The sequence below is a fragment of the Aquila chrysaetos genome, chromosome 8, assembly GCF_900496995.4.
Source record: "Aquila chrysaetos chrysaetos chromosome 8, bAquChr1.4, whole genome shotgun sequence".
NCBI classification, from domain to species: Eukaryota; Metazoa; Chordata; class Aves; order Accipitriformes; family Accipitridae; genus Aquila; species Aquila chrysaetos.
Window position 1 is genome coordinate 15,574,410 of NC_044011.1, and position 27,872 is coordinate 15,602,281.

General features: G+C 41.9%; 1 protein-coding gene across 2 annotated transcripts in view; it reads right to left on the reverse strand.

The window, feature by feature from the left end:
• The window catches only part of RGS17 (regulator of G protein signaling 17), a 76,221-nt gene extending 49,619 nt beyond the window's left edge, over positions 1 to 26,602 (reverse strand). The window contains exon 1 of one of the 2 annotated variants that reach the window (XM_030021900.2): positions 26,367 to 26,602. The gene's annotated coding sequence lies outside the window, so the exon portion shown is untranslated. The remainder of the gene's footprint in view (positions 1 to 26,366) is intronic. The other variant, XM_030021899.2, reaches the window with a different exon arrangement.
• Positions 26,603 to 27,872: the final 1,270 nt, after the last annotated feature.

Sequence of the window (27,872 nt, forward strand, 5' to 3'; positions counted from 1 at the left end):
CAGAAACAGACAGTTGTGTCTTGCTGCAAATTACTGAATAACATTTAATCTGGTTCTGCCAAGGACTAATCAGTTTCCCTGTGACTGCTGGAAAACGGCATTTTTGCAACATTACAGGTTTCCAAGGGTGTGGTAGTGGTGGAAAGATTTTGCTGGTTATGTTCTAAGTTTCTGGTTGGGGGAATCCTCCCCCCCTTTCAGATTTGTTCAGTTCAACGTTAGACTGTTTCTGCCCCTGATGCCATGATTCATCAATTGCCCAAATTCTGGGAGCACTCACTATGCTCCTGTGATGCACTGTTTTGCCCTCGCTGCCTAAATCCCCTAATGTATCACTGAAGTCCCATTACTGGAAGTGCACCGTGGGAAACAGTGGGTAGAGAAGCTCTTGATGCAATGGGAAGGTGCTATTCTGCAATTAATACCTGAAATACTTTAATCGGAGTTATTTAAATGATACCTTGGTATTTCTAAATCAAAGTTCAGAAGTTTTGCAGAGTTATTTCAATCATTTGAGATGAATAGAAATATTTAAATAAGACAGATTTCCATTGGGTTGATATTCTCATTTTCGCCCAAGTTAATTTCTGTTTTAGAGCCAGAAGAGGGGCTGAAAAACTCCATTGGCACTTCTGTCAGCTTTGTGGTCTTTTCAAATTCAAATGAATCCAGAAGAACAATTTTGCTGGAGTGGGTCCTTTCCTACTCACATCACTTATTATTTTAACTGCCTATATTTAAACTATTATTTGTATTCATGAATTGCCACTTTAGTGACAAAAGGCCAAATTCTGATCTCCCTGTTTAGCAGTAAATGCGACTACTCCATTGACTCTATCGCAGGTGTTCTTCCTTTGCAGAGGTGTCGGTGAGCCTGGGTTTTCTTGCACAGATCAGGAATGCCAGCCACTCTGGCATTTCTAAAGACTCCTTCTCTGTGCCTACATACTTCTCATTCAGCAGTTCAAGACCGCAGTCTCCATTTCAGTCAGCCTTTTGGTAGGCTGAAGTAAATCAAGCTGGAGCTCGGTCAAGTAATTCGTAGCCACTACACTCCCCGTGTTCTTCCTCCTCCTTCCCCTCCCCATTCCTACTAGCAAATGTACACGCAAGATGAAGAAAAGAAGAATTTTAATCAATTTACGGGCGTTACAAGGGATTCCTGTAACAGTGACATTCATGTCTTCTTTCTGTCCTCAAGGCCCCATGAAAGGAGGGTAGTAACTCCCAGTTACCCGTGGAGGCTGATACAGTGATCTGTTGTCCTCTTGGTACGTCTAGGGCTTTAATGTCAGTAAGGCCTATGCAAAGGAGACTATTTTTATTGTTACGGTTTAAAGAGAACTTCTGCCACTACACTAAAAACCTGAGTATCTTCTATCTTTTTGTTCTATCGTTCCCTAAAATCCCCACCGAAGACTGGCTGCTTTAGTGAATTAGGTATCTAGGGGGTCTCTGTCCATTTTGTCGGTTCTGCTCCAGGATTATACATGGTGCATTCCCTCTCAAGGAGAGTTTGTTTTCTTCTAAATGAAGAATTATTCACCACAGCTTCCAAACATCATTTATTCAAACTCTCTTGAAATATATCGATTAGGATGTTCAAAGTGAGTGATTTGTAGCAATGAATAAATCCCCCCTGGGGAACAAAGGTGTCTGCTGAAGATGAGACTTGGAGAGTATCCCAATGCATTCTCAAGTGCGCAAGGAAAGATTAATTATATCTGCCCCCAAAAAGGCTGTAGCTAGAAAGCTGGAATTGCACAGGGAGACTGTAATCACTATTGTCCTGTTGTGCTCTAGGAGAAAAAAAAAAAAAAGAGGATTTGATTTGGTGCAATAAAAAGGTTTTGAAATCTCTCCAGCATCTCATTTCCTCTCCCTGGGAGTGCAGAAATTCCCACTCATCCTACATGTACTTGACTTTTTTGATACTGCTCTTATCATTGCACTTTTCCCACCTCCATGGGTACAGCTCCTGCTGCAATTATCACTACTATCTCAGTGCACCTCACCACCTCCTCTGCTAGTGAGGCAGTTGTGGTAGTAGCAGCAGTAAAAAAGGTCATGGGAGGTGCAGCAGCAGCAAAGAACACCCCCTTTTTTTTTTCTTGAAAATTTAGCCTAAAAAAGTGGAAGTGTTTACAAGCAGGGCTAATTTGTAATTGGCAAAGTAATTATTCTGTTAAGGTATTTCAACAGGAACATCAAGCTCTGCAACCGCGTGCACATACAGAGTTTTCTGTAGCCCTGCAATTAGCAGAACACAAGGTGCTTAGTGGGCATCACCATCACAAAGGCTATTCTATAGAGTAAAGGAAAATCTAGATTTTAAGCTTTTTTTCATCAAAATGGGAAAATGAGATACCGATGACTCCCATTTGCTGTGATATTTCCACTTTTTAACCACTGGCACTGTGTATGTTGATCTACTACTGCTATGTGCTGTAGAGGACATATTAATAAGTGCATATGCTTTCCACAGCCAGGGCATGAAGTAATCCCAATTTGGCCATGCTAGTTCCCCTTGCTGTCACAGCAAACAAAATCAGTAATGCTTTCTGCTCACTCTGAGATTTTTCTGGGAAAGAAGCTGCCTTATATAACATCACCTTAATTTTATGCCCTGGCTCCCCAGCTTACTTTTCTTCCTTGGGCTGTGCAAGTATCATACTTCTTTTGCACGGTATCCAACCAGTAGCTAGTTCCCATGTCAATCTAGAATAGGCCTGGTCAGGAGTTTTTCAATTAAACATTAATTAGAAAAGTCTATGTTTGTCAAAACCAAAACTGACTGCTGAAGAAATTGTTTTTGACAGATGTCCTCTTAAGAAAAAATTCTTTTAAAGAAAGTTTGGAAGTAGCCAAAGTATCTCACTGAAGTGGTTTTGTTTTGTTTTATTTTGTTTTGGTTTATATTAATGGAGGCCAGTTTTTCATTTAAAGAAACCTTTGGTTTGAAATTAATCAATTTATATTGGCAATTGAAATAAAGGAATTCCAAAACCCCAATGTTTTAATTAATCCAACCAAATTTCCACATTTTCTATTTAGGAAGGATTATTATGTTTGAGAGACTTTTTTTTCACTATTCAGGGCAGGAAGAGTTTTGAAAATGTTAGAGATGTTCATGGGTCAGGACAAATCTTTCTTTCTCTGCCTCTAGACTGGAACTGTTCAGGACTCTGTGTCAACTCATTCCCAGAGACCCCAGCAAGTTAAAAGTAAGAACACAATCCTTTTATGATAATATCAATTTCCCCACTTGCCTATAAACCACTAATTTTCTAGATTTAAAAGTTGTATTCTCCTCTGGAATCCAATTTATCTTGTTTTCAAGCAGTTGTGCTGAAAAAACCCTGAGTGCTTCCACATGAATAGGGAAAACTGCTGTGGTATGACTAAAAATGGGAAAACAATTCAGAGGAGAAATCAGAGCTCAAGTTATAGAATTTGTAAATAGTTGGTTGGGAAAAAAACAAAACAATATTTAGAGAATACATTGAGAGTTCTTCTTGTACCAAAACCATGTTTGCTTGCTTTTTATGATGTGAACAAATACCTTAAATTTGGCTGTAATTAACTGATTGCTACTGATTCAGTAGGGTATACCTGGTTATTTTACAGCAGAAAACAGTGTTCCCTCATAGCAAGTTATGTATTTAACTTAAAATAAATACTAACAAAAGCTTTTTAGGTTGCCAAAGCTTTTCCACTTAATGAAACAATTATACTTGAATGGCAGTAGTATGTACAAAGTCATTGGGTTGTACTCTTTTCTCTAAAGCAAATACATGGTAGCTAGAAGCAAGTTGGTTATTCTAAGTATAGAATCATAGAATCATTTAGGTTGGAAAAGACCTTCAAGATCATCGAGTCCAACCATCATCCATGCCCACTAAACCATGTTATGGAGTAAGAATATTTAGAAACTTTGACAGTTTAATCTCTTCTGTTACAGATATCTACGCTACCTCTCCTAATTATCTCATCCCCTTTTGACTACACCAGTAGGCAAGTAGATGATTGAACTGAAGGAATGGGATCCTCTGGGCATAATGGAGAAGAAAAGGTAGAGGTTCGCTCAGGCAAGTAGTGTCAAATAGTCAAGGAGTATGCAGAGAATTATAAAATTATGATATTATAATATCTGGTATTATAATAATTATAATATCTGAGGTTTAAGGTAAACCTGTGCAAAAAGAAATCTTATGTGTGAGAGCAATAAGTTGTCATATAATTACTCCTGTTCATGCCTACAGCAGTTGAGTGACCACAATCAAGTTTACTGACTATTATAATAAAGTATTTAGTTCTGATTACACCTCAGCACATGAACTGTCTGGAAGGTTTCCTCTCTGGACAACTGAGTGGGTCAGGGATGCAAAACTGAGGGATACACAGTGACTGCTGCCTGAAAAATTCTGCTTCAAAGATTAAGAAATTGCCCTGGTACTTCTTTCACAAGACAGGTATCTATTATTTGCATAGCTGCTTTCTAGGGTTGTTGAATCATAAATACATCTAGGAATTATTAGTCACCATTTACCATCCCTTTATTCTTATACTGGAAAAGCTATATAAACTGGTATTTTAAAATGACGAAGTGAATAGTGAACAGTAAGCTTTACATGAGCTGTTGGAGAAGAGGCATAATTTAAAGAGCAGCTGTAGCGTACATCAAAGAGTAATCATTTTAAGCAGTGCCCCAATAAAGCTGACTAGATGTATTTCTAGTTTAACTCCATCTTAGCTATTGTAAAGCCACAGTTTGTTTGGTAAGAAAGCAGTTTTATGCACTTGCACAAAATTTCCATCGGCCTCCAAGCGCCCAAGATATTAATCAAGTTCCCAAATAACCCTGAAAGGAAGACGAGTTTTAGTTTCCTATAACTGGTCACATAAACATAAAAGCAAGTGCATAAGGGTTTGGTGGGATTTTTTGCAGAGTTATACAGGAAACCACCAAGTGAATATTTAGAGCACAAGGTTTTCTTGAATCCCCCAGCTGTCCCCAGTTAGAACTGTAGATATATTTCATACTAGATACAGTCAAAGGGCTACTTTTTTTTTTTTGCTTTTTTTTCCTCTTCTCTTTTTATGAAGGGAGGAATGAGGGACAAAGTTCTTAACACAGAATGGATAGCCCTTGTGTTTTTTACTCCTATGAAGAATGAGGGAATGGTATAGGACTCGGATTTTTGCCTTATTTGCTTAATAGTCAAGAAGCTTGATACTGAGAATGGAGATGTCAAATTGCTGTAGAAGAAGCAGAAAAACAGTGACTATTTCTATCAAAAGCCAAGCAACAGCTTGGATACACTGTGTTTCCTAAATGAGTCAGGATTACTCCTGGGCAAACGCAGAGGAAGTTTACTCCTTGCTCAAGAGGATGACATAGGCCATGATGCAGGAGTTTGCAGGTGCTCACCTTGTTTTCCTTTACAAAAGCAGTTCTGTCAGCTGTTTCAGCTTTTTCTGCTCCCTTTCTCTGTGCTCCATCCTCCCTTACACTGCTTCATTGTTATTCAGTGAGTGCTTATGCTTCAGCCGCAGAGATATCTACTGTAGGGCTCTAGTGGCAGTTCGTAGCCACTTGGCAAAAAGAAAGATGGTTTATGCTCTATCATGTCAGGAAACTGTGATTTGAGTCAGTGAGGTTCATGTAGTTTTAACAGACTGACCTTAGATTTCAGGAATAATCTCAGTCTGGTTTCCTGCCGTAACTATGCCTTTCTAGTAGCTTAGCTCTGAAAGTCCATTAGTTCAAGTGAGTTTATGGAGGCTAAGCTAAGCTGCAGTCAAGAGAATAATACTTTGGTCTTCAGCACCAAGTCAAATTCTGTCACCAAAATGATATGAAAGAGATTCGAAGTTTTACATGCCATGCTAAATTGTGTGCACTGTTGCTTGCTCGAACACTGTCTTCAATGACAGCGGACATTAATCACTCTGGGAGCACACTTGCAGTTTACATGGGTTACTTTGATATGCTTGCTTTGGGAAAGGTAGCAGGACAAAGTTTAAAAAAAAAAACCACCAAAAACCCAAACCCAAATCCAGCAACAAACCTCAAATACCATAGCTTCTTGAAAAGCTGAATTTCTCTAAATCCAGAGTAACTAATCCATAATCTCCCAACTACCATTATACTAACCTAGATGTAAACTAAACATTAGCCTCCTTCAGATACAGAGGCTATTTTTATCAAATGGGGGCAATAAATTACTTTTTTGACGTGATACTCAAAACAGAAACCAAAGGAAATCAGAAACTGCAATAGATGGAGAAATTGAAGTAATATATAAACAGTTAATCATTCTTTAGACGTGCTTGGCAAATATTCCTGGTAAGAATGCTACCACTTTGGAAGATAACTTAATAGACAGACAGGACAGGAAAACCGGTTTGCTTCTAATGGCATTGCTATAGTGTAATGGGGCTGAGATGGCTATATTCAAGACAGATGCTATTATTTGTTCTAGTTTTATCATAAGTGACACTATGATATTTCCAAAATCAAGCCTGAAAGCCTGTTAAAAACATCTTGCTGGCTTGACTCATAACAAAATGTAGGGATTTTTTTTTTGAGTCCTGCTGAATGGAGAAGCTTTCAGAACACTCAGCCTGATGATCCCTAGCTTTTATGGCAAAGTACAAGGCAAACTTAGTGGTCTAGTGATATGCTTTTATCCCCTTTCTCTTTTAATGGTGTGTCCTTTTCCATCTAAGTTATTGCAGCAATGGATAGAAACGTTGCTTCCCCATTTATTCACTTTTTCCTGTTTCTATGCATTTGTGCCACTTTCATGGGAGGCTTAAAAAGCTGGTCAGTCTTAATCTCACAGAAAGATACTTGCATGCTTTTTAACTGAAGAAATTAGTTCTGTGCTTCAGGTACAATCCTGATAATTAAAGTTTAATTTAGCATAAACCCCTCTCTCTTATTGCACTTTGGTTTTAACAATGTTCCCTTACAGTAAGCCATTGTATTCCCCTAACAGACCACACCAATTCTCTATTTGATTTGTCTTTCAGTGTTCATCTTCACTGCTCTCTCATATCCTAAAATCTGACAGTGTATAAGCAAGACATTCCTTTCAGGAAAAAACAGCACTGCAGAGTTAATGTTTACATTAACTAATCAGAAAATCTGGTGATGGAGATGAGGACTCTTTCTCAGTGTGTTCAACTCTACATAGAAGGCAGCAGGCAATCCTGCTATGATTCACATCTGGCAGTGTGTCAGTAGATGAGCCAGAGGCATTTTAACAGCAAGTGTTCAGATTCCACTAAAGAACATAAGCTTTAAACTTTCTATGACAGCTATTCACCACAACTTTAATAAATAGTTAATAAAGGAAGTTCCACTCGTGCCCAAGTCAGGCACCATACCCAACTGATCAGAGAGAGTCAACAAACTGGAGAGGAAAGATGATCCAGTAGCTGAGGGCTACCCTAAAATTTAAGAAGCCTGACTAAATTGTTGCTTATTGTCTTTTAATAAGTTACTTTCAATAGGAGTTGGAGACTACAGGTTGTGAAATTATGTATCTCAGCTATTCATGTACCAAATAATTTTTTCATTCCATGAAACATATCTATAATTTTAAAATCTTTCCAGTTTCAATTGGATGACTCCAGACTTCTCACTTGTGTGTAGGTCACATCAAAGGGGATGTAACTGTTAGCAGATACAAAGCTAGGGGATGCAAGACATGCAGGTGTAAGTCCCTTTTCTGCTCCTTATGAACTTAAACCTTGCTTTCTAAATCTAGGTGGAAGAACAAGTGATTGACTATTGGATGAGCAGAAAGAAGTCATTTCTTTTTGACTAGACAGTCAAAAAGTTGGGCTTGGACTCAAGACACAGATTTTTAAGATTCTGAGGCACTTGGACAAGATGGTAATGAGACATACATAAGAAATGTAGATAACCAGAGAAAAACTTTAACTTGTAAAAATTTGCTATTTGCATTTCTCTAAGCTACTGTGCAGGGCCACAACAGTGGACCTGTCTGCATTAAGGGAGCCCTGTCTGGAATTACCAAAGGTGTTGTACATTATTTGTTTCAGTCCTATGATCACTTTGAAACAACAGCTTTCATATCCCATATATGACTCCTGTCATACTAGTAATTTCACGGACTAGGGGAACATACAGCCTCTTGTCTCTTCCACAGGTCTCTGGAACCGGGACCAACAGATAACTCAGAAACATTGAGTTTCCTAAATCCACCCACATTCTGCCTCCACCAGCATGGGTCCTGACCCCAGGAAGTAATTTCCTTACAGTCTTGTTTGACGTCCCCATGGCATTTGAAAGATTAAAAACCAATGGTGTCTTTTCAGAAAGCAACAATTGCAAAATTGTCTGACAGAACTGCCAGAAGAGCTCATCTGCACCCAGACCAAATGCTGTATCAGAAGAAACGCTTAGAAAAGGTCTGCCTTCAAGTGCGCTCTCCATCCAGGTTTGGTGAATATCTTCACCCAGGTTAAGTTTCAGGAGACTTGGTTATAGTATAAATAGAAAAAAAGAAAAGAGAGAGAAGCTATGGAGTAGAGGAGAACTGAATTTCCTAGTGATGGGTTTAGGATAACCACATAGCTGCAGAACTTCTGCGCAAGGATAAATACCTTTTAGGACGTCCAGTCAGGTCGAACATGCACTTAATAATAATTGCAGACCTTTGAAGAGAACTTGCCAGGCTATTTGTTGCATGTAAAATTTACTGTAGGTTTAGTCTTTGTTCCAGGTAGGCACCCAGACTTTGTTGGTTTTAATGTGCTCCCTAATTACATTTTTCCATTTGCCTGAACAACAGTTCATAAGTTGAACCACCTTTTTCAGCTTCTGATTCAGTTATTTGTTATATGTTAGTCCTATTGCATATGATCATATTTTTGTAAGGTAACAAAAAATATTAAACACAAGCATAACCCCTAAAGTTAAAACTGGAGCCCCATAAAACTAGAACACCAGAAGAAAAAAAATCACACAGTTCACATGGGCACTATTACCAAGATGAGGAAATGAGAAAGCCAGCCTGATGCTCCCTCTGCTTCTAGTCCATTGTGGGGAGCTCCAAGTTCCCCAGAGCTGGGCCCGCTCAGCTGGCTTGCAGGTACCAGGCCAGGCAACTCCGGCTGCAAAGAGGCAATGAGCCATTTGCTTTTAGAGTTGGAGGGGTTTTTGCCTCCTAGAAGGGAACAGCCTTGTGTAAAGTGCCTGGGCATCTGCAATACCTTGACAGGATGAGACACCTCAGAATGAATTCCTAAAGGCAGCACCCCAAGTATGAGGCTCCTTGGTCAATTTAAGTCCAAGCCATTGGTCCTTTGACTCCTGCTTTCTGGTGATGTGCTTCTACCATGTGGTAACCCAAATCAAGTAGGTGTTGTGGCAGAAAACTAACTGTAGAAACAAATGATGAGTTGTGAGATGGATTAACTCTCTGAGCTGATTCACTGTGGTCACTGACATGTGGCAAGGAGAGAGGAGCAGCAGTTCTGGCTTAGACTGGCTTAAGCTGCTGCACAACCAGGAGTGGAAGACCAGTGACCAAGAGAGTGCTTTACCCTGTCCCTTCCCAGGATTGAGAAACCCAGTCTGAACTGCAGAATGACTGAGATTTGCAGCCATGGCCCTCTCCTAGATTTAAGACCCGAGTTATCCCTTTTAAAAACACATTAAGGACTAGGCTATGCTTTGAAAAAGGAAACAGCAGATGTGCTTTCTTGCTTTTATTCAATATTGCAAAGATTAAATAATGTGGCTCCCACACTCTTCAGTGCTTAGAACAGGGCAGAAATCAAGGCATTCCTGCTCCAACGTGAACATTGTAACGGTGGGTACTTTATTGCCTCTCTGGCTAATTACTCTTTAATTGTTTGACGGGGTTTTAGGTAGGTTTTTTTGCAAAGCAGCACAGTGTCAACAGGAATAGTGGAGACCATTTCTCCCTTTGAATATCTTCAGGACACAAAACTTGTGATGGGGAAAGGAAGGTTTGAACTCCCTCAGATTCACAAGGGATGAACCCAGGTGTCTCACATCCTGGCCAGAGCTGTCCCTCCTGCTTTACCTTACGAAAGAAAAAGGGAGAAAATGGCAACAGTTTTGGTGAGGGCAGGAGGGCTGAAACAACCACAAAAGTTACTTCTGACCAGCCTCCTTCTCTGGCTGTGTTTTGGAATAACAGTTCGTTTGTGTCTTGTGTTTTGTGATGAGCTCAGCTCTTTTAGGAAATGAGAAGCACACTCTCAGCATGTCTCCTGGACCGAGCTCCTCTGGGATCTCTGGCAGAAAACATGTCCTGATGAGAGCTGGTTGTGACTTACTTAGCTGGAAGCAGTTCCAACCATGAGTAATAGGCACTCAAGGCACTTGACTGGGGAAATTTGGGTACCTAAGGGTGTGAGGGGAATGGGATATTGGGGGTTCTTAGATACAGAGGACTGAAAGCCAACTAAGTCCTAGTTTGGATGCCTAATCTCTGTAGCAGATTGGGGCCAAGGTGCATACAGCAGCTATTGTCATCCCAGTTTGAGTGAAGAAGATAAACTCTTCCTTGCCTATCTCTATGCTATGCCAGTTCAACCTATGCACAAATATCTCATCCTGGAACACTGCATGTAAAATGGAGCTGTAGGAAATATTTAAATTAAGTGAAATATTTTAATTACATTTTTTTGTTTCTCTTCTGTCTAAAAATTATGGTTTCCTCAAAAAGAATGACAATTAGTAATGTCTCTGTCCCTGAAAATATGGAAATCTTAGATTTGATCCCAGAATGTATATTCAGACATTATTGAAACAGCCATTTTCTGTTTACCAGAGGGTTGGTACTCGGGACACCAGTGTTGCCAATAACTATGCTACTGTAATATTTATGCATCTTCCATAAACAGAATTGCTCAAAAATAATATTAGGGAAATTTTGGATGGTGGCAAATGGCTTTTTTTAAAAACAATGAAACAAAATCAGTTTTTAAATTTTAAGGGTATTGACCAGGATACAATGAAATTTTGAATTATCTCTAACAGCAATAAAATCTTTGGGAGACTTGCAGTTGGCTCAATAGTACCTTTTTCCTTAGTACCTTAGTCCTGTAATAGAAAGCATGCTGCGGATAAGAAAGGCCTGCAGTAGATTTGCTGCATAAAGCAAATCGAGGAACGGCATGAGCTTTTATCAAAAGTTGTCTGCCTTCTTTCTCTTCATGTGCAGATCTCCAGATCCAAAGAAAGCACAGCTTTGGAAAAGTTGATCTCCCTTCTATTCCAGAAGGTCATCTGCTCTTACTTAGCCAGAGGTGTCTTACTTATTTTGAGTGTGGGGTAGGATCAGAAAGGAGGAGAGGGAGTAGAAATGTTACCTAATTGTTAGTTCTGATCTCCTATTATCTCCAGATCGAGGAAATTGAGTTGAATGGCACATAGTTTTGAGTGCCTCAGGAGGAAATTCTAGTTGCAGATAGCAAAGGAAAACCAAACCTGGTTTTTGTGGCTTTTTTTGGTTGTTGTTCTGATGTTGTCCATATGTCATTATTTATTACACATAAAGGAATTATTCTAATTTTTAACACTTTTTTTAAAGCAGGACTTGAGTAATATCTTTCCTAATATTCAGGCTGAACAAACATCTCCTTATAAAGACTGAATTTCTCAGATGCTACAAACATCATCTAATAATCAAAAGCTATTAGAAATCAGCTTTTATTTTAAAAATGTTACTATAATATATTTCTTTCATTCCCCTCAGTCCTTACTATAAAATTCTTCAGCATCTCCTCCTTCTTCTTCTAGCTCTTTAACGCTGGATTTCTTTCTCCCACAACATGTTTCCCTACTGCCTTAAGTCTACACTGGCACCCATGTAGTCAGTTTACTGTTGGTGAGATCTTGCACTTTTCAGCCTCTCACACACCAGTGGATGGCTTTCTTCTCCTTGATGTTGCACTGGCAATTTAAATTCATTGGATGGAGAGAAAATGTCTTTATCTCCTCTCCAAATTTTCCTTTCTGTTCTGTACTATAATCTTTCAAATCACTTTATTCCCAACCTTTTAACTTCAGTCACCAATGACTCCTCTCTCCTTCACTTACCATCTCATCTGTTGCAAAATACTGTTGTTCATTTTTCTGAGCTCTAAAATCCCTCTCTCTTTGCCATTTCCATAGCAAAAAGCCTCCCTCTGCTCCCTGACTTTTACTTTTCAGCATCCTACTCTCCTATTCCATACTTCCAAGATTGTATCACTGTAGTCATTTAATTCACCTTTTCTTCACTATTTTGCTTTTTTCTTCAGAAACTAGCATCCACACTCATGTTCTCGCTTCAGTACCCTTCATTGCTATCTACCATTACAATCTCCATGTCTATTATGCCTGTTTCTTGCCCTTTCACACTTCAAAGGTCCTTTTAACATTTCTGTGTTCTCTCAGTCTGTGCTGGTTATTAGTTCTGCTCTTGAGATTTGTTCCTTTTCCTGGAAGATCTGGATAGCCAATTCTGAGGTGTACACACTCTAAAATTTTCTGTAGACCATCCCTGTCAATAATTCAGTCTTCCTGCTCCCCAAGTTCAGCAGTTCTTGCCTCAGGATGTAAGCAGGGAAACAGCTGGAGAGCCAGGGGCAAAAGGCTCACAATGAATATAAATGTGGCATAAAAAGTTCTTTAGATCTTATGGAAGGCAATGAAACAATATTTAGCATCTCAATAGAAGATTCATCCCACTTAGTGAATAGGATAAACTTCTGTTCTCTGTGGAGCTGACTCAAGCACTTCCTCCTGCAGGGAAATTTTTTGTAGTTTTGTGGAAAGAACTAGTCAGAATTCAATTGAACTGCCTGCACGTTTGGTCACAAAGTAAGATTTTGCAGATTTTTCTGCTAGGGTGGAGGCCTGTGTTCATGTTCATCATTCCATTGTGTGGAAACATAGGAAGGAGTTTTGCCTTGCGATTATTGATTTGGACTAACATGTTTCCTCATTGGGATAGACCTGTGGGCAACTACTATGATACTTTTGTGGAGAATATTTTTTATTCCATCTTTCAGTATGCGGTACCACCAAGCACCTTAAGAAAGTATATGTCTGCTCTTACTGTCAGAAACCATCCCTGGCCACTGACCCTCTATACCACTGCAGATCTACTTCTAACCTTCCCGTTCTCACTAATATTCTGGAAAAAAGTTATAGACGCTTCTCAAAGACAATCTAAATGTCTCAAAGCTTCCTGAATTTTCTTTCACTGACTTCACCCTAACTTACAGCCTTAATGCTATAATTGTGCTATGACTGATGACTTCTGGAGAAAGACTGACAAAGGTTAGATATTCTTGCCAACAATACTGCATCTAAATCCACACACGAAATTTTGATTTTGGGGAGCTGCAGATTAGTTTAGAGTCCTAGCAAGAATAACCGTGTGCTGTGGAAACTTTCTGCCTTTGAGAAGCTTTGCTTACAAGGGGACAAAAACTACAGGTCCCTGCCAGCTGTAACCATGGCAAGTTCCCATGGGCCATCCATATCGCTGTCTTGTGAAAGAGTAGACAAGATTTCTTGTGCCTGTGTGTGGCATCGTGATAGCAGCAGGGCCAGGGAGGCTCAGGCACTTGGGCCTGGCTGGGATGTGGAGTGCCTGATGGAGTAACCATCCACTGGACACTCAAAAGATAAGCGCTTATCACCTGGGCATCCAGACTAGTGCAGTGTTGTCCCCACATGTTTGCTGGGGGTGTCTGAGCTCCAGACTGGCCTTTAACAAATGGTGTACGCATACCTACAACCTTGGGGTAGCTGCTTTTTCTCATCAGGGGACTGTTTTCTGAGACCCGTAGATAATACTCATGACACATGTTGCCTGCTGGCATGTCACCCATGCAACATCTTAGGAAGGAGATATGGATGGAAATGTTTTCAATGTGCTAATAGCACTGACCTTTATATTTCTATTACATATCACTCAGAAGCAGTGACAAGGCATTTGAAATCTGAAACAGTCTGGAAGCCAAATTTAGATGGTTTCTGAATGGCTTTATGTTTGTTTGAACAATGCAAATTTTTTTTAAATATAAAAAATGAACTGAGGTCATGTTATAATTGCTTTTGGGGGGGGGGGGGGCGCACAGCTGCCTGCTGATCACGAGGCATTTGGTCATTATTCAGCCAGCATAAGTTTGGGCACAGCCAAATTTTGTTTCCTCGAGAGGTCCCTGTCCTGAGATAGGGCTGAGTATTTTTCTCAGTGCATAGTAAGAGGCAGGATGATAGCAAGCAGAATAAAGGATATGGCATGCTTATGGTCAGTTCAAACCTCTTCTTGGGTGTAAAGACAACTTTTTAGATGTGAGTGCAAAACCCTCATAAAGCAGCATGACCTGTTTCCGTTCGAGTCTGCAAGTGGGTCAACAATACCGAGTTCATAACAGAACTGAACTCTAAGAATAATCATCAGCCAATCCATCCTAGTGGCCCAGATTCTTCATTTCCTTGACAAATGTTTAATTTTCTCTTATGATCTGACTTTTCTTTTGAAGGTAACTCATGCAGCAACAAATCAAAGCAATGACATTTTTGTTTGTCCTGTGCAATCTTATGTAGGTGAAGCAAAGCATTTGCATCACACAGTTGTTATGGCTGGAACCCTGCTCTTCTAGACTAATATCTAAGTGTCTACATTAATATTTTGTTTATTTATCTAGTCCTACAAGATGCCAAGATTGAGAAGCACTTATAAGTAACTTACAGAAGTTTCCTGAAAAAAGCCATTTTGTCTGAGAGGAGAAATTACACTGATACTGAAGCTTTCTTGTATCCAGATCAACATGGAAATTTATTTTGGTGATAGAGAAAAAAAAAAGACACTTTTAGCGCCCCCCCCCCCCCCCAACAATTTTATGTAGGTGAATCTTTACTTACACACATGATCTCATGTGTTTTGCTGCCACTATTCACAGCAAGGATCGCACTGCATCACAGCACTGAAACTCAAGCAGCACACTTCTAAGATTTCTTTAGGTGGCAGCTGCACCCTGAATACTTCTTAGCAAGGGATGCCTTTAGGTAAATGGGAGTGAGAGGATGCTCATGGAGTAGTCACGCAGCCTACTGCATTCCTACTCCAGGGAGCTCCACAGGTGAAGTTATGAAGGGAAAGGGCTGGAGGAGGCGTTCTGTGGTTGGAAGCAGTGCTGCTGCCATGGCATTTGAGCCCCCTTTCTTCACAAGGTACGAAGATTTTGCATTCTGAGGGTTCCCTCCATCTTCTGACGTCTGCTTGATCTAAAGAGCATTACTGGGACAAATACTTAAAGGGGAGGGAGATGAGTGTGTCAGGTGGGAAAATGGAAGGGAGGGAGACCAATTTAATACAGATGATTGCACAAGAACAAATGGGGAATAAGCTGTCTTTGAATGAATGTGGCTGGAAATGAGAAAAAGGTTTTCAACAGGAGCTCTGGAACAGCCTTTGAGTAAGAATAGATGTAAAAAAAAATAATAAAAAAATCTAGCTTTTAATATTAACTTGATCCAGAAAAGGAAGGAAAGGTAAGAACGGGCTGCTGGAAACAGCCAGAGATTGGGATGCAATTAGCCAGGGTGTTCCCTCCAGCCTATGTTCTTATTTTGCAATGTTCCTGAAACTACTACTAAGCCACCTGCTGGAATTGGCCATACTAATGAAAAGCAGGCTAATCCAGACTGCTGCTGAGCACACGCTGCCAGCCTGGTTCGATAGCAGTTGAGCTGCTTGGCACTGTGGTGGATACGCTCTGTACCTTAGAGGATAGGGCTGTAGCACAATTTAAAACAGTCTCTCACCTACATAGCTCAGGGTTTAACACAGGAAAAAAAAAAAAAAAAAAAAAAAAAAAGAAAGTCTGCTATATGAATAGTACCCAACTTGGGTTTAAAACATAAAATCGTGGTTTTAGGTGATGCCAGCTAGTACCTCACAGCACAGGGTGCAGTGGCATTCAGTCCCCTTGCTGTGTATGATCTCACTGTCCAGCAGAACAGCTTCTACTTAACAGAGCCTAAATAGAGCCTTGCAATCACGTTTGAAATATGACTGATGGCTAGCATTGCTTGTAAGAACAGTTTCTGCCACAGAAGTCCATTCAAGTTAATGGAAAAATGCCTTACACATTAATAGCAATTCAATTATTTGGAGTCTTAAAACCCCTATGAACCTTAAAACAACTGAATCCCATCTATAGCTGGGTCTGCAATAAATTAGGCTTTCAGACAAATTTAGTCTTCTTACACTGAAGTTCTTTTAGACTCTATTTACTTGAATTCAAAGAGATCTTCCCCCCCATCTTTACAGGGACATGTAATAACTTACTTCTTTTCATTAAGAAATAAACTACTTTGCATTTACTCGGGCCATCAGCATACTTCAGGGAAAATTTACTAGAGGAGTTGATTGGTGGGAACTTATGCCACAGCCCATGGATGTGTTCTCTCTCTGTGTTAAGTAGAAGGCAATTAATTCAAAGTATCTTAGGCTAAATTACAAAGAAATATATATAAGCACATATAAAGTATATGCTGATACAGACTGATTAAAGCATCTCGCCTAGACCAAGCTCTGATCAAGCCCAAGAATGCAGTGTTTTTAAAATTCAGAGTAATCTGTGGTTAGAAAAGGTATGCTGCATTCATTACTAGAATTAGGCATGAGTTGACTACTTAAGTCCACTCTCTGTTATTACCCGTAAAAACATTTTCTCGTGTGTATTACAACTGTGACCTTACAGGATCTTTTATGCATAGAATTTTTTTATACTTAATTTTGTAAAGCTAGGGCAGATGTTATTTGACTAGTTTTACTGTATTTTTACTGTATACTCATTTTATGAGAATGACAGATCTACAGGTAATGGTTTAATGGATCACAAAAATCCCAGACTGTTTTAAAGAACTGATGAGCTGAATATCAGGAGATATATGCAGAAAGTATCATGCTACCTACTATATGCTTCCATTTTCTCTTCTGATTTTTTAAATGTAGGGCTACATTGCTCAACCATCCAAAGTCTTCATGGTTTTGAAGTCTTTTGCTTACGGAGGATTTTTTTTCTAACATGGCCATAACTAATACTTTTCATATTGATATTCAGGTTACATATTCAAGGGAACAGTGTAATTATATTGTATGGATTTTTCTCTGGTCATTGTCAGAATGCCTAAGAATATTTGATCAGAAAGACTGACTTCTGATTCAACTGCAAATTCCCATTTTTGTCCTAGAGATTTTCTAGATATGGAGATTTTCTGGAGCTTAAGCTCTCTCTGATGTTTTATATATGAGCATTACTTTGGTAAAAGGGAAGCTGTCAAGTGAAGTAGGAGACAAGATTCTTAATGTTAAATTTTGACCCTTGAAATCAACAAGAATTTTGCCCCTTATATTTAATTTCTGCATCTGCCACTATTTTACTGTGTGATCCTGTAATCGCTTAATTGATATATATCTCTATTTCTTTTCTGTGAAATAGCAGTGCTGTTGTCCCAGTATGCAGAGGTGATGTGGTTGTTTGAAAAGTGAGCTCGTAGAAAAGATGGCATGATGGGACAATTATCTTAAAACACTTACTAGGTCTAAATCCCAGAAGTCTGGAAAGACAGTAAGAGCCTTTTCATAATGCGTTGTGCATTTGTTCTCAGTGCTTACTAAACTGTCTAGATTCTCAAGATAATAATAATATGAAGGATAGTCCCCTCCTCTCTTACTGTTTTGAATTTTCTTAAAAGTTCCTGAAATGCCACCTGCTTTTACACATTGTATGAAACCAGGTCACAGTATTTGTCACAGCATTATATGCCTGACCAAGAAAATTGCTCACTAGAAGTAAAGTCACACAAGGTATATAATTTTCCTATTATATCAGGCACATACAGATATGAGCCACTCCCCCTTCCTAAACTTTACACTTCCTTGCTGAATATGCTTGAACAATTCTCCCTCCTGTGATGTATGAAAGAAGTTAATATTGAACATAAATCATATGAACCTCATCCCACAGATTTGATAGAATATTAATAGTAATAAACACATGAAGGACTTGAATTAAGTCAGTATAATTAAAGCCATTCAATATGAGTTATGCTAAATACAGATTTTAAAAATATATATATTTGAGATTGGTATGAGATGGTTATATTAGTATTTTATATAAGATTAGCAATTTGATGGCTAAAGTTGATGGCTATATTGTCAATATAAATATGTTGACTTCTGTTAGTACACACAAGATTGTGATTGTAGAATAAACATGATAAAAATCAACATAATAAACATTAAATGTGTTAAAACCTGATAAATCTTGGTCTGAAATTAAAAATGGGGAATAGTTATTAAGCAGGTGTGTTTCTAACTGGATCCTTCAAGAATATGTTCTTTTATATGACTCGACCACCTTCCCCTCTATTGTGAAGGAAACAGAAGGAACCATAAAAATCGCTAATGCTATTGTCTGTAGGAGGCAAATATCAAGGGAGCAATAGAAGCCAACAAGGACAAATCACTGACTTAAGGTGATCTGGATCCATTGGTAAGTAAATCACAGCAAACATGGATTTACTTTGGTTGAATCTAATATCATATGCCTAAGAAGAAAGGATGCAGGCCAAAGTCAGAGGCTAGAGGCTATATCCTGAAGAAATGTGACGTGTCTGTACTGGAAAGCTAAGCAATTCCAGGGCTTGTTCTCTGGCTCTGAGGCCAAATGGCCAATTTAGTTATATTTGTATAATTATGACTGACCTGCTCTGGATAACAGGACAGCCTCATGCAAGCATTTTATTGGGAATGGTCCCTGGGCTGTGGTAACTTTCCAGCCAGGTCTGGGACCATTCTAACGATTTAGTGCATAGACGATCAAGTTCTGGTGCGCAAGCTCAGGCTTTTATTATTTTACAGAGACATAACCTGGGACTCTAACAAGAACTGAGAGTTGTGGCAAGTAAACGAAGTGCTCAGTGCAATCCTGCACCCAAAAGAGCTGTGCTACCTCAGCTACATAACGCTGAAATCTTAGACAGCCATGTGAAAGCCATGTTACTTCTGTATTTTTTACTGACTGCTATTGAAATGACAGTTGTGATGTCCTCAGATGAAGAGGGTTATTGATCAATTGAAACAGGTTTAAGAAGAGCTAAGACAACGGTTGAAGGAGTATGGAACATACTTCATGGTAAATGCCCTCAGAAGCCATTTAGCTTAAAAATAGAAAAATTTCAGGAGTGGATTTTTCAGTTTCTGAGTAGTCTATAACTGCAGGATACAAGATGACATACAGATAGTAGAGGTAAAATAAGGTCATTTTCTTGCACAGGGCTCAGTGCCGCTTTAACTATATTTTTTGAATGTCCAACCTTTGTCAGATATCTCTACCCTACATTGCAATTTGCAGTGCAGACATAGGCTTTGAGACAGATACTTGATACAGGATGGTCCTTCTGTGGAGAGAGCTCAGGACAATTCCAATAAACAGTCAGACTTCTGTATAGTGAAACACTGTATACTGCATCACTGACCAATGCCCAGTCCTACAGGACCTATCAGCTCAAAGCTGCCGCTTTCATAACTTCATCGTTTATGAAGTTGCTGCATTCACTGGGCAGAGGTATTCCCTCTAGCCTTTTCAAGATCCTTGCCACACGAGTACTTCATATTTTTGTCGTAGCTCTATGACTTGGTTTTACGTATCAAATAATCAGACATAGAATTTGATAACATCCTTGTCTATTCTGGTCAGCACAATGCTTACCATACAGCTGAGACTCTATTATTATTGTCTGGGTTTTTTACATTGTGAGAGTCAGTAAATGTTTATAAGAATATTTGGACACCTATAATATATATAATAGTGAAAAAATGCTGTGAATTAAGACTCTAGTTACCAGATTACCAGATATATCAAGCTGTATCAGTTAGATTATCAGACCATTATATGACAACTGCATTGCAACAAACTAGTTTAGAGTTAAGCATCAAAAGAATTTGTGAATATATTTTTAAACCATTATATCTGAAAGATAAAAAATAACTTCTGCGTCTCACTCCTCTCTTCCCAAACCCATCTTGAAAGCTATGAAGTATCTGATTAATATTTTAGGACTTTGTAATTTCTGAAGATGAGACTTGGAAATAAAAGTACCTTTTGGACACTGAGTAATTAGGACTATACTTCCCACCTACATTCATTAAAACAGGGCTACTTGTGAAGCCCTTGTACAGGAAGTTATTACTCACTGCTCTTGATTTTCATATGATGCAAATCATTTGAGAAAGCAGCATCTACACCACCCAAAGGTCTGGTGCAATGTGACTATCAGAGGGCGCATGCTGCCTGCAGTGCTGTCATAATAAGGTGGATTGGATAAGAAATTCCTTCAGAAGGTTGCTCTCATTACATAAACGATAAACAGTAACAATGGTATTAAAAATTTACTATACATTTCCCTCTGATTTAGGCTTTTAGGAGATCAGTGTGTATATGGTGATGCCAGCCGGCCAGGGGTACTGTGGAAAACGTGAGGACTTCCCGCAGCTCCTCGCCGCAGCGGTGACGTGCCTAGGACACATTGCCTCTTGGGGTGCCCAGTGTTTTGAGCTCTCTCGTGTGAAAGCTGTCTGAACTACAGTAGGCATGAAAGTGCTGTGCTAAGGATACCATGACAGCCTTCATCCATGATCCCTGTGCTTTAATTGCCTTATCTCATAGGATTATTTCACTGTAATTGACATGAGTTGCTGATAAATGAAGACATCGTTAGAGCACACCACAGCACAGCAAAACACAACACAGCAAAGCATAACACAGCAAACCAGCCCAAGCCATATTCAGCCTTCCTAAAACAGAGCAAGATCAAGTCTTGCTTGGACTTGCACTTAAGTAAAATTACAGAACAAGGTGGCATAATCAATTGTCTTTTACAGCGGGGAGCCATGACAGAGTGGCAGTCTCCCTTTAAGGCAGCATTACTCTGGCACAATCTCTGCTAGCCTGTACGTACAGAGTTAGGGCTAACTTAACTAGAGTGGTCCAGCTTGAGATCTCTCTCATATTTCAGCAAGCACAGAGCTGGCGTCACTGGAGAGAGCAGCCAAGCTGCTTTAAATGAAGCTGCTTTGGTAGCAGAAGCTGCATAGCTGTGTTAATGCATCACTCACAAATTTACTCTTTCTCACTGAAGAAACTAGGCTAGATATATAGTATTTTTGCATGGAGAAATATTATGCAGTGCAGATGCAGTGTTTAAGATGTCTGAGTGCCTTTAAGTAATACGTAATGCTTGGCTTCAGGATTTAAGATTTTATTAACCTTTTATTTCTATTCCACCTCCCTACCTGTAATTCCCCACAGACATTCTGTTTAGAAATTTACTGATCTCTAGAAACTTACTGCCATTTTCTTACAAAGTAAATAACAGGAAAATTTCGACTGTATGAAAGGTAAGAAGCATTTCATTCATATTTTATAAACAAGGAACTTAAACACAAAGCTATCACTCAAAACTCACAGGAAGATATGACAGAATCAATGTTAAATTGATTGCATTACTTTTATTCTTTTTTTGTTTTTTTTAATTTAAGCCCAGATTCATTAATATACCAGAACAGCACAAACGATTCAAGGCACACCCATCATTTAAATTAGTTTACATCTATTTTGCATCACTGGAGCAGTGCAAAACAGATGAAGCACGCTAGGGAATCAAGCCCCTGCGTTGCTTTGGAGGACCCACGTTTAGCCGAGGCCCAGGTTACACTGTGGCTGGGCAGGAGGAGCAGTGCAGACCCTGAGTTCATTTGTTTGTGTGCTTTAAAGCGTTCCCCGAAGTTCCTGCCACAGTCACACTGCATGGCTGCTTCCTTTGTGCGTGTTAGAGACAGCAGCAGTGCCAAGGGAAACCTTTCGAGAGCAGACACCCGACTTCGGGTCGAGACACAAAATCTTTGCAGAAAAGATCTCTCTGAATCGGTTAACTTGCCGGAGGATCAGAGACGTGCATGGAGGTCCCAATCTCAGACCCGCTGTAGCCAAGACCTGCAGAGGTGCCAAGCCGAAGGGCTGAGCTCCTTCGGAGGGTGCGGTAGCCCCCAGGAGTCAGCAGCAAAGCTACTCACACAAGCTTACTTACAGCCTGTATAGTTATAGCCATTAGCTATAACCATGACTAGATAAACTTAATTACAACTTAATCTATTCATTTGTTTTTATACCCTGTGCACAAGCTTTTAATTAATTAACAGTATGGAAAGTTTGATTGCATTATTTCATTATTAAGACTACTTAGGACAAAGAATAGGCCAACAGAAATGCTGTATTTCTTGAAGGATTTAGTTTTTAACTAATTTTTACTCAAGCCAATTAGCACATGAATTTTATGTTCTTAGAAAACTCATTCTGTATTCACAGAATAAGCACTACGAGTATGGTGAAGATATATTTTTGATTAAAAAAGCTGAAGCTGAGACCTTGGTAGACGAGCAAAATAAATCCCTGCCTGACATATTGGAGACACGATCAGGAGGGAGCTAATGGAACTGTGATGAACATCTCTGTAAGAGCTAATACTGTTTCACTTAGTACACTTCTAGCGTATTCGTAAGAATCTCCGTATGTTTCATACTTAAAGGCATGCGTGTGAAGCATACAAGTAAGAAAGTGCTATTTAAAAGATACTAGGGTTGTAAAATTTATTCAAGCTAATGTATTTTCTATGAAGGAAAGTTTATATACTATATATATATATATATGTATATGTTTTGCCACATATATATACACATATATGCCACTTATAAGTGGAAAATCATTCTCACATTTAGTTTGAGACTGGCTTAAGTCTGAGACTGGCTAACATCCCTCCTATCCTGTCTTCGTAACGATGCCACTCAGTCTCTTCTTCTTTTAGTCCTTTGGGAGGTGAGGATTACTTCATCTGAGGTTCCCAGTATTTTATTTTTTGTGAAGGATTTCACAACTCATGTGGGTTTCTACCATTTTGCACTTGTCCACGTTCTGCCGTGGATTGTGTTGCTCCAAGTTGTGCCTGCTGCTGAATTCAAACTGTGAGAACTTCGGGGTCTGTGGGTCCGGGTTGTGCTTTTGTAGTTCTCTGGTCTCTTACTCCTCTATTATTCTTGTGAGGAAATCAAAATGGGGCTACCGGTGAGATGAGGGAAGCTTTCTGTGATGCTGGTCTGATCAATACTAGTGCTCCTCAAGCATGATTCAAACTCAGGAGTAGTCTTGGGGAAAAAAACTGGTGTCACGGCTCCTTCCAGATCAGTCAGATTTTATGGGACATTTAAACTTTACTTTTGAAACTATGCATGTTGTTCAGTACGCACATCCTTATAATGAACGTTACACAGAACAACTGGAAGTGATGCTAATTCAAATGTACAGAGTTCATAGATATATGTCCCTCGACATACAGCTTGCATTTTGTATTTAGTGTACTTCTTAAAAGTGAAGAATTGCAGTTTGAGAATAAAACATTTCATCTTGTTTTCAGGGTAGGTAGAAAACTGGATTAGGATAGGGCATTTTTCACCAAGCTGTCAGTCAGGTTTCGATTCAAATCAATAGTGCAGGGAGTTAATTTTCAACAAACAGCTTTTCAGTAGCCTTCTTGAAATGAGTTCATGGGTTCAGGGCAATTCTTTGTGCACAAGTGTCCATGTTGCATAACAAGAAAAAGAATGACTATTCTTATCTGTAGATTTCAACATAAAGACCGAGGGCTGAATACAGCTTTACACCTCTAGGCAGACCTCTCAACTCAGTGATAGATAAAATGAAGGGACTTGAACTGCCAGCGCTGTATCTGCTCTGGTGTGAGAGGACACTCCTAGCACCTCGTACAGACACAGCGTGTGCTCCTTGTCACATACAAAAGCTAAGGAGCACCGAATGAAATTATCAGGCAGCAGGTTCATAGCAAACAAAAGGAAGTACTTCTTCACACAAATCATAATTAAATTGTGGCACTCATTGCCACAGAATGTGGTGGAGACTAAAGTATACACACATTAAAAAAAGGGAGTAGAGAAATTCAAGGGCGTATTAAATATGATGGTCTGGGAGCAAACTCCAGTTTAAGAAATCCCTGTACTACGGTTTGCTGGAACTTGAAAGGGTATACCAGGAAAAGATCGCTGTATACCAATCCTGCTTCTTACATTTTTCTCCCTTCAGCATCTGCTAATGACTATAGTCAGAGCCAGGATACTGGACTAGATGTTCAACTCACTGTAGCAATTTTTTTGATCATGTGCTTTTAATCAAATTATGTTCTTATTTTGGCTACTTAAAAGGATCTAAGACCCCAACGGAGAAAGACATTTAAATGTCTAACACTCATGTATTTTAGGGAGGTAAGTACTGGTGTGTATCATAGCCTTTGCGCCTTAGGCCGTAAACTTACTGGGGTGGGGCACATACACCTTTTATTAGGACTTTGCTTATTCTGAGTATGAACTCAAATAAAAATATGTATTTGGTAACTGTGATAACAGTGTGTAACACTGTTTCTCCATAAAGGTTAAATAATTTGTTTGCCCAAATGGCTGGTGCCACGGGAAAATTCCCTAGTGATTTACGTAAGGGTGATGACACTAGCATCCACTGATGTGAAAAAGAATTAACTTCCTTTATAGAACTGCCCGCATTTGCAATGCATGAATATTACATTTGTAGAAAGCTATTTATCACCTGTTACCCATAATAGTATTGCCAGACGATATGTAACTTCCTTACATTTACCTAGCATGGTATTTGAGATTTCATCCATTTTGCAAAAGCATCTGGCTGCAAACCTATGACACACGTTGGTGAAAATCCAGATACGGAAATGAAGAAACCAAACACCAAAAAACCCGAATTTTAGCCCTGCCAGTTCGAAGCCTGCCAGCGCGGGTGAGGTTTCCTTCTAAATCAACAAGACGCGGTGGCTATAAATTGTGCCATACAGGGTTGACAGCCGCGCAAGCGAGGCAACCTCAGCTTTCTTAATCGCGGGCGGTTTCATCCCGAGGCGAGGCGAGGAACCGCAGGAGCAGCACACCGCGGGGCTCGGCGGCTGGGCAGCGCTACAGCATCCCCCGCAGCACCGGGAAGCGGCGGCAGCCGGTGTTTCCCCGGGCGCAGGGAAGCCCCGCGCTGCTCGGGGCCGTGCCGGCGCTGCGCTCTCCCGCGCTGCTGCGCACCGGCGCCGGGGCCGGGGCCGGGGCCGGGGCCGGGAGCAGCCCCTGCCCCGCCGGCCGCGCCCGGCCACCTGCTCCGCCCGCCGCCCCACCGCCCCCGCCCGCATCCCGCCGACATTTCCAGGGGAGGGGCGGGACGGAGACCGGGGCAGAGGGATGGCGGTGCCGCAGGGTACGGCGGGCGGGGGAGGCTGGGTGCCGCCCGGGGGCCGCGGAGGGCGGTGCGGCCGGTGGCCCCGGCAGCGGGGTGGGGGCGGCCCCTGGCCCCGGCCCGGCCCGACCCGACCCGGCCCGGTAGGGGCGGCCGAGAACGGGGGCCGGGGGAAGGGAGGGATAGGAAAGCAACTCTCGATCTTAGAGCAACGACTCGTTCGCTCGCCCTCACCTTCCGCCGGCTGCTCGGATTAAAATAATCATAACAATAATTACAACACCTCGCCCCCCCCCCCCCCCAAGCGGGGCAGACCCGCGTTACAGGGAGGGGAAGGTCAAGAGGAAAGGCAGGAGCGCTGCCTTACCCGCGAGCTGGCGGCTGTCACACCGCCAGCCCGTGCCCCCGGCTTCCCCGGGGGCGGCCCGCTCCCTCCCCCTCCCCGGGCTGGGCAGCATCTCCCGGCGCGGCGGATGCCCGGCGGCATCACCCGGCGGGACCGCGGCACCCCAGACACAAACCGGGGCGGGGGGACGGGGGAAGGGGGCGGCGGGGGAGGGCACGGGCAGAGCCCGGCGGCACCTCTCCCCACCCCTTTGTGCATCGCGGGCAGGGAGACACACACACGGAGACACACACGCACACACACGCACCCCCCACCCTGCAGCCCCGGCGCCGCAGCCGCCCGTTGTTACACACGCACACACACACGCGCGCACACACACGCGCGCGCACACTGACACACAGCCGGTCCCCCCGGCAAATGCATTTTCTGTTGCACTCCACCGCCCTTCATCCATCCTCCCTCTCGTCTCCCTCCCTCCTCTTCCTATTCCTCCCCCCCCCCCCCCTTTGGTTGGTGGTTTTTTTGGTGTCCGTCCCGTCCCCCGTCCACCCGCCGTGCATCAGTATAAAGCAGACATTTTGATGCCGTTGAAGACGGTTCAGGCTTAACTAAAAGCGGAGCGCCTTACCCACCCCCGCCCGGCTGCGTGCAGTTGGCGCTGAGCGATCCCGCGAAGGGCTGGTGCGGCTCGTCCCTAGCGGAGCGGCTTTGCTGCCATCCGCCCAACTTCAGCACCTCAGCCGGCAGGGAGAGGGAGACGGCGGGCGGGCAGGCAGGCAGCTGGCAGGAGGAGAGGCAGGCAGCAGGCAGCAGGCAGGCAGGCAGGGAGGGAGGGAGGGAGGGAGGGAGGGAGGGCGGCGGAGAGGGAGGGAGGGTGCGAGGAGCGGCGCGGAGGCTCCGCACATGCGCTCTGCCACCGGCGGCGGAGCCCGGCGGCAGCGGGAGTTTCCCCGCTTGGCCCCGGCGGGTGAGTCAGGGCCCGCCCCGCCCCGGCCCGGGCTCCGCCGCCGGTCCCGGGGAGGCTCCCTGGGCGGTGCGGCGGGCCGGGCCGGGCCGGGGGGGTCCCGGGGGCTGTGAGAGCGGCGGGGGCCGGGGCCGCGGCCGGGGGCAGCGGTCCGCCCCGCGCCGGGCGGCGGAGCGGCGGCATCCGAGCCTCTGGGCTGGAAGGCTGCTGCGGCGGGAGCGATGCGCCGCGGTGGTAAAAAGAGAAGCACTAGCAGTGCTGGGCTCCTGCTTGGTTTTATTCTCGTCCCCACATAGGTGCGTCCAAATTGAAAAAAAGAAATAATAATAATAATAATAAAAAGGGTGTATAAACCACTACCCAGCTCTTCATTCTCCTCGTGCAGCCGAGAGAGAGGCAGGGATTTAGTGGCTGAGTAACTTTTTGATGTCGGGCACCTGAAGCAGGACGTCTAAATAAAGAACCAGCGCGGATCTGTTGGTTGCAACCGTGAGAATCAAGATCAGGGTGTTCTGAAAATCTGGCTGTGAATCCTGAATCCTGCCAGGTCTTGCCCGTTAGTTTGTCCCAGCTTTCCAAACACCAGTTTCCAAATTTTGGCTCAACAGAGAATGTTATTTAGCTTCCTCACTGCACCTTAAAAATCTGGAGCCTGATATGCCTCAAGGCAACAGCGCTGGAAAAACACATATTTGGCATCAGGATCCTGTCAAATCATGCCACGATTCCAGAAATGTTAATGTCTCAAGAGAGAACACATTGCTGCGCTTACCGCTCCACCAAAACAATCTGGCAAGACGGTACAAAAAGGCACAAGGCCGGATTAAGGTGGTACTGTGCCTCGCCAACAACCCGGATTGATTCGCTTCGCAAAACTGGTCTAGACACCTGTGTACCCCATCTAGATCCAAAAGTGGAGTGCTAGAAAAACTGTAGCCAAAACTGCACGTATGTTAATAGGGCTGAAATTAAGAGGTTTGGAAACAGTCCAGAAGGGCTAACTTGCATGAGAGCTGTAAGACCATAGGCACATCAAAAACATCTCGGCTCCCAGGAATCTGTATTCAAAACATAACTAATTTAATGACATGGCAGTCACAGTCATGGCTCTATGACTTACTTCTTGAATTCTGGGATAGAAGCCTCAAACTCTGAATCATAAGGACCAAA